We start from the raw sequence: 8,653 nt of genomic DNA, 5'->3' as shown, positions 1-8,653 counted from the left end.
AAATATACTCCTCATTTCAGTCCCCACAAAATAGTTTTATTCGGTCACATTAATTTCTCCACTTATTACAATTTTATCAAAAATGGTTTGTCATTTCTATATATACAACATGGTTGGTTGGTCATACATTGAGTTTTTATAGTGTTGACTTGCAAACAATTTAATTTATTTAATTCAAATGCACGATGCACTAAGAAAATTCGAAGGAGAAACACAAATTTGACATACTATAGTCAAATTCGAACAATATCTTCACACGACATGATCATATTTGAATTGACGCGACATGACACCACACGACGATAATAACATAGTAACAATATAAATTTAACAACACATTAGAACGACAACGCGATTATCATGCTCATGATAGTGAATGCAAAGAATGAAGACATCATCTACATAAAAATGGGAGTAGGAAAAAAAATCTTAGCTAAGTAGTACTAAAAATAATAATAAGAAAAATAATAATTATAGTAATAACATTAATCATAAATCGGAACACTACTATCTAATACTCCCCCTTTCATTCCAAATAGAGCATTTTATATAGTATTGTTTTATAAGTAAAGAGAACATAGAATAAGGGAGAAACTAAAATAAAGAGAATGATATTTTTATTTTAAAAAATATATCAATTGGAGTGGAACATCTCAAAATAAAAAATATTTATTTAGAATAGAATAGAGAAAATAGTAATGATGATAACAATAAACATATTTTAAGAACATACGAAAGACTTGGAGATCGTGTTGGTAACAAAGCTTAATGCATAAGTTGGGAATAAAAATTGTTGCTAACTTAGAAACGATGTTAGTAAAACCATGAACTTTGCCCAAAGTTTGCTATTTTCCACGAACTTTAAAATTGGTTTAAAATATCACAAACTTTGCGCTTTGTTTGTTATTTCTTAAACTGATCCAAATAAGATATTTTCATCAAACTCTTATTTACGTAAGCAATCACAATATATTTTATGATATTTTAAACTACTTTTTAAGTTCATAACAAGTATGATAAAAAGTCACGTAGAAAATCACATTAATTTAATTGTGTCAAGTATGATAAAAAAAAAACCTCATTAATTAGTCAAATATTGTGATATACATGCCGTGGGAAATATCAAACAAAGTGTAAAATTTGTGATATTCTAAACCAATTTTAAAGTTTATGTAAAATACTAAATTTTGGGCGAAGTTTATAATTTTAAAGACTACGTATTTCATGAATCAATTAGGACCGCTCGTTTTTTACTCTTCCTCATGGAGTTGATGTGTTTAACTGACCTTAAATTAATTGATCATATAGGAAAAGAGACTAGCACTAAATACACCAGCCAATTCTCAAGAAGTTAAAGGTTTAAGTGCCTTTTTTTAAAGAGAAAAATTTTAGATATATTAAGTTGTTTATTCTGATACAATAGTCAAAATGTTTTTAGGAATAAAATTTACACCCACAAAATTTGGACACCTAAATAATAAGTGAGCAACACGATTACAGGCTCCAGGAATGAAATTAAATTCGATGACGTGAACTCTTCTCGCAACTGGCAAGATATCATCATTTATCACCTCACTATAAGGATCAAGTTCAACATCCCCATGTAATCCTCTGATCTAATTTTGGTTATCACTTTGCACATATAAATTGGATATATTTTGTAAAAGGGCCATATTCAAACCATAACGAACAACAATACCTACCATCAACGTTGTCGAACCAGCTGCTTTAACTTCAGTCTTGCATGCGAAGATAACCATCCCCTTTTCATCTCTAAATATCACACTCATACCAACTTGACCATCATGGAGAATATTTATATTACTATTCATAATAAAAGTGCTCGTTGGAGGAGGTTTCCATCTCTGCAGCCTGTTATGTCCAGCTCTATTTTCCATATCCCGTTCAAAAGTATTAGACATTTCCATCCAACTTTTGTAGGCCCTCAAAAGAATTTCTTTCCAATGAAAAGATTTTTTCTCAAAGTAAATTTCATTTCTCATCTTCCAAATATTCTATGCAATACAAGCAAAAAGCGTAAAGGCTTTTTGAGGTATTTCTCCAAGAGTGACCAAACCACTTGTTTAAATGAAAAATTATTAAGGAACTAAGATTCAAAACGAAGAGGACCGTACCTCCAAATATTTGCCACGTCAATGCATTGTAACAAAAGATGGTCACTTGATTCACAGCTTAAGCCACATATCTCACATACAGACCATGCATCAATGCCTCGATGGGAAAGGTTATCTTTAGTGGGCAAGTTGTTTACATAGGCCCTCCATAAAAGTGTCGAATTCTAGGTGTGACTTTTGAATGCCACAGCCTTTTCCAACCTTTTTTCGTTTGACTTGAGGAGACTCTATATTCATGACTTTTGTCAAAAAGTGTGTCTGCCAATGATAGGCTGTCCTGACCGAATATAATCCTTTCTTGTCATATCCCCATATTCTCTTATCATCCAACAATCGAGTGCTAACTGGCATAGCACAAATGCGATATGCTTCCTCCTTACTAAAGACCTGGTACACTACATTCTCTTTCCAAATCATATTTTGTTAGTCAATTAAAATCAGAGACCAACGAGAAAGATGTCCTGGAAAGTTTTTGGTGCTGTCGGAGGCAGGCCACTAATCCATTTCGCGCCAATAATTGGAACTTTTCTCCCATTACCAATTCTCCATGCCATTTCTTCGCTAACCAACTCGCGGGATGCTATTAGACTTCTCCATAAATAGCTTGGTTGATGACCTATAGGAGCACTGAGGACATCTCTCATTAGAAAATATTTAAAGCTTAAGTGATACGAGTATCGCACCGGTGGTGGTGTTGGAGGATCCACCCAACGAAGAGCTAGAGCAGCAGGAGCAGTCCTTCGAAACTGCACCGATGATGGAGTGCAAGCCTCCAACGAAAGAGAGACAGTCCCGGCACCAACGAGCCCGGAAGAGGTCGAACTACCTTAATGATTATATTTAATATTAATATCTAGTTTTCTTTATGTTTTAGTTATTTATGGAGACTTTATTTAATTAAACATTATTTTGAGTCAGCGTAATTATAAGCTCCTTTTCAGGTTTTCTTCGTTAATTCTTTCCCAAATCGTAGGTCGAATCAACCCTAGGGTTTTTGCTCTTTTATGAAATAACAACTTTGCCTTAAATTTTGCCTTTTAATTTCCCTACGACGAGGTTCTACGTCCTCGCGACTCCAGTTTATCAGTCTCGTTCTTGTTGAGGGATCACAACTCTTAATAATTGGGGCTTCCATCTGAACTCATGTCTACTACAGGGTTGGGTGTGGTTCGTTCGGAGGGTGTACCTGTATCACCGCCGCTGTCAACGCCTGTGGTATCGTTATCCGTCCCTCCGAGGATGGAACTGTTGGACCTTGGCGATCGCCGTGGAACACATGATCGTCATGGTGGGCCGTGTAGAGGCGAGTTTGAACGTGGTGGTCAAGGCGGTTATGCCGCAGGGTTCGCCGCTGCGTCCGGAGGAAGCACCACCGTACGGGAGACCAGATTTCTCGCAGGGCTTCACCACTCCGCTGTCAGGAGTCTCGACTATTGCTTGGACACCGCCGACACAAGTGTCACAGCCGCTAGGGTTTTCGCAGCCGCCAGGGTTCGCTACGACCCAACCCCAGCGCCGCCAGTGGGACCCACCTCTCCCCAAGCCGACTATGGCTCCACCACCACCTCCGACTACCTTGCCGGAGATTTTTGTTCCACAACAAACACCGCTGCAGTTTGGACAAGCGTCGTGTTGGGACCTTCCCCTACAGCAACCCCCTCAGCAACCTCTTCAGCAAACGCTAACCCAACCCACACCACCCTCGAGCTGGTCCAATCCGTCTCTACATCAGACCACGGGTCAGTTGACCCCCTTTCAACAGCCACCTTCAGGTTCGTCGTGCTGGGACAACCCATCTCTGCGTCAGAACCCCGACTGACCTGAATCGCCTTATTAATATGAAACCCTCATGATTTAATGGCGCGGATGCCCCGAACTGGATTTCTAGGGTCCAATATTACTTTGATCATTTGATGCTACCGGTGGATCATCGTTTGCAATATGTGGTTATGCTCTTCGACCCACCGGCGGATGACTGGATTTTTAATTACCAAGCCAATAACATATGCGTTCAGTGGCTTGATTTCTTGGAGGACGTTCGTCGTCGTTTTGATCCTCTCTGCTTCCAGAATTTTATCGGACTAATCGCGAAGTTGACACAAATGGGGACTTTGGCTGAGTACGATAATAAGTTTGAGCATATGTTGAACCGTGTTCGGAGATTGCCGGAATCCACTCTCTTGCCTATTTATGTGGAGGGCCTCCAGCAGCCGGTAAAGAATCAGGTCAAACACCAATACCCGACTTTGGTGGCCTCGGCAATGGCCTTGGCAGTAGAATATGACAGCTGTAATGAACACCCTACACCAGTGTCGGGTTTTCAGCGTCGCCAATGGCAGCCTCGGGACGCGCGCTTGCCGGTTGCGGGTCCGGCATCGACACCAGCGGATACCATGGCAGCTGCAAAGCCGAATCAACTAAAGAACACACCATACAACCGCATCCCGGTCGTTCTCCTATCGGCATCGGAGAAAGCAGAACGGATACGCAAGGGTCTTTGTTGGTACTGCCTGGAAAAGTACACCCCCACACATGTTTGCAACAAGACCTTTTTTGGTATACATGGGCATGGAGGAGGAATCAGATGAGGATGAGAACGGGCAGCCTGAGCCTTCAGATGAGGCGGCAGTCATCACCGCGGATATTTCGCATATTTATGCGCTCAATGGTAAACATCGCTCGGATGCGATTGAGTTGCAGGGCTCGATCGGCGCTTCGCCGGTCATGATATTGGTTGACACAGGGAGTACTCATGATTTTTTACACCCTCGTGTTGTGGAGAAACTGGCACTACCTATCCAACCGATTCGGCCGTTTAGGGTTTATGTGGGGAACGACAAATCTATTATCTGCTCACATGCAAGTATAAACACGAGGCTGGTCATCCAAAATCATGTCTTTATGGTGGATCTCCATATCTTACCTGTGCATGGACCCGATGTGATTCTGGGAATGGCTTGGTTGAAATCATTGCGACGAGTAACGAATGACTACGAGAAAGGCACGATTGAATTCATTCGGGAGGGGACGACGATTAGTCTCAGGATCAACCCTCATGTACCTCGGCAGGTGTCTGTTAAGGCGCGAATGCTGTTGTTTTGTGTTTGTGCTTAATTCTTAGGTCCAGAGGATTCGCTAGAGCACAAGGTCCAGGATATCGTGAACTTTCAGAATGCAGTCGTTGTTGCAACAACCTCGCCTCAAAACCTCAACCCTCTACACTATTGGTTAGTATAGGGAAGTTGGGATCGAATCCACGAGGATGGAAGGGTCGGAATGCATCGAGAGAACTTTTGGAGAGGTTTGGCTGCTGCCACGCAACATGAGGGTCGAGTTTTAACTACTAGGTCTGGGAAATGAAATCTAGTCTATTCTAACTACCAGATCTGGAGAATTGAAAGTACGTAAAACATAATTGCATGCATGATTCGTATTCGAAAGTAACTTGAGAGCATTCACAAACTTCCTGGGTCAAGTAAAAGAGTTTCCTAAATTAACCAAACACAAGGTAAGCAAAAGTAAATAGCAAAACAGATTACTCTAATTAGCTACTGACAAAAGCTGCAACTAACAAACTAAAGTAACGCGACTACAACTACCGAATGATTTCATCTTCTCCAACAAACAAGCACGAAATGAACAAAACAGAGCATGAAAACAGAGCATACTTCAGATCGAACGATGAACACTTCAATTAAACTAACAGCTATCAGATCTAAACTACTGAGCTAAGTAAACAAGCAGTAACAGGGTTTTCCATGCAGATCCGAACACACGTAATCTAGATTCAAACGATTAACAGAAATCTAAGCTAGATCTACCAGAATCATCACCAAACAAACTAGATCCACCATTTCCAACATCATTTCAACTCCGATTCAATATCAATTCAGAAAACCAACTCCGATCAACATTGATCTCAACTTCGATCGACAAATCAATTGCGAAAAGCATCCAACTCAGTAAACAGAGCAGTAAACATTAAGATCAAATGAAAACAGAAAGCGGAACTAGATTAAGCATAAGCTGAAACGAGTCACAAAGCAATCGCCGAATTTCCGGCAAGGAAATCGGTGAGACAAAAGTACGTTCGAGAAATTAAAATTATTTCTTCACTCCTTCTCGGAGTGGTGTTACACCTTCAACTGAACAAAACAAAACCATCAACTAACTACCCCAGATCTCCATTGAACCAAGTGTGTGAGTGAGTGAGTAAGTGAAAATTGAGCCGAAAATACCAAGGAAATTTTCTAACTAAAAAAATCTCTCTTCTCTTCATAAGCTTCCTGGTATTTATAGGCTAGATTCAAATCCCTAGGGCAACGATATTCCTGATTTGACGATTGTGCCCTTGCGGATTTCACTTTTTTTCTTCACTTTTCTCCTTTATTCCCTCTGCCCTGGTAAGAGCGTCAGCAATGGAGGCGTCAAAACCGCGACGCCGATTTTTCACCGACGCCGGTTCTGACGCCGAACCATTGCGACCGGCGTCGGCGAAATAGGCGTAACTTCGGCGTGGCCATGCCGATTTGTGTGATGACGCCGGTTCTAACGTTGATCCTCACAGCCATTGTAGGCCCCGGATCGGCGTCAGGCCGACGTCAGATTTTAATTTTTAATTTTTTTGTGAAAACACTATATATACGAGCTTTGAACGTCATTTTCATTCGCACCACTTGTTTTAACGAGTACTATCTCTATCTTTCTTTCTGTACAAGATCAATAACGAGCAATGGAGAACAACTACAAAGGTACTCCAGTGACTCCCGGGGGATGGTCTCAGCCTCCCCCGACTCCCGGGGTAGAGTCTCAGACTCCCCCGACTCCCGGGGTAGGGTCCCAGACTTCCCCGGCTCCTAGGGGAGGTGGTTGGCCTCCGATGACCGGGTACTACAACATGTACTCGTGGCAGCAGATGATGCCGGGGTGGGCACCCGGCATGCAGCCACCTATGCAGATGATGCCGGGGTGGGCACTGGTATGCAGCCACCGGTGCAGCAGATGATTCCACCGCCGCAGGGGACGCCCGAGGGGGACAACGCCTATCGGCCGACTTTTGATTTTTCCACCGGTTCTTCGCACACATCGACCCCAACGGATGCACAGTATACGGAGACCTTCTCCTTAGCGGACTTGGGTTTTGGTATTAACGAGGTTCCGGAAACTCTCATTCAAAGCCAGGGAGTAGGGCGGGGTAAGAAGAAGGGCAAGGCCAAGAAGGTCGGCGAGTCGTCGCAGCCGGAGGAGGATAGCCGGGTCCGGAGGAAGTGGACGGACGCGGAGAACGTTGCGGTTGCCAAGGCGTGGGTGAGTGTCTGCGATGATCCTCTCGTTTCGAACAACCAGAGGATCGTCAACTTGTGGGCCAAGATAGCCGCAGCCTACAGGGCATTTTGCCCTGAAGGGAGACCGCGCACCGGGGAGGAGTGCCGGAAGTGCTGGGACCGAATCAGGTCTAGCGTCTCTCGATTTTTGAGTTTGTACGCCAACCCTCTCCGCATGCAGACCAGTGGCCAAACAGAGGAAGACTGCAGGAGGATTGCAGAGAGAGCCTACCCCGATCCGCAGAAGAAGTACTATGAGTTCACCTACTGGAACTGCTACGTTGTGCTCAACGAGTCGGTGAAATTCCGGGCAGGTGTCGACGTTGGCTTGCCGAAGAAGCAGAAACTGAACTATACCGGAGATTATAGCGACAGCAGCGGTGGTTCGACAGACCTCCCCGAGACGGCCCAGGAGGTCCCGACCCCTCGTTCGTTCGGTCGCCGACCTCGCCCGGTTGGCTAAAGACGGGCGCAACAGGTTGCGAGGGCGGGCACCCCGAGTTCCCAGGGGGTCCATTCGGCATCCCCCCTCGTCAGGTCTACCGAGGAGCTCAAATTCTTCGCGCGCCAACAAACGCGCACTCAAATGGTGAAGACCTTAGCCGACTTCCAATCGGCGGTGGACCCCGAGGTGAAGGATTATCTTCGTGTATTGCTCCAGAGCCATCGTGAAGAATTGGAGGCGATGAGGAGGGAGACCGGCAGGAATAGCCGCGGCGTAGGTGGCGAGAGAGGCGGCGGCGACGACGGTGAAGAAGGGCTGGGCGACGACGGAGACGATGACGTCGGCGAGGAGTGATTTTTTTTTACTTTTTTAATTGTACTTTTTAATTTTTGTACTTTTTTTAAATTATTGTACTTTTTTTTAAATTAATGTACTTTTTAAATTTTAATAATATTATTCAAATTTCCCGTATTTGTCTCGTAAATTAAATTTCGTATACGATTGTAAATTAAATTATATAATTGTTATTAGTGATGTGGATAGGTAGTGGGAAGACTATGTGAGGGCTATTTGATGTCCAGTTGATGTGGCAAGCTGATGTGGCAGGAGAATTTTAGTGCTGATGATGTGGCAGTGTGAAGGCTATGTGAGGGCTATGTAAAGTCCAGTCTCATTGTGGATGCTATAATTGTCTTTCATTCCTGGGTCTGACAGATTTTTCACACACCTGGACTTATAAATGCATGTTA

Source organism: Salvia splendens, chromosome 9, assembly GCF_004379255.2.
Source record: "Salvia splendens isolate huo1 chromosome 9, SspV2, whole genome shotgun sequence".
Taxonomy (NCBI): Eukaryota; Viridiplantae; Streptophyta; class Magnoliopsida; order Lamiales; family Lamiaceae; genus Salvia; species Salvia splendens.
The sequence above is the reverse complement of the archived record's forward strand: the minus strand, read 5'-3'. Positions refer to the sequence as shown.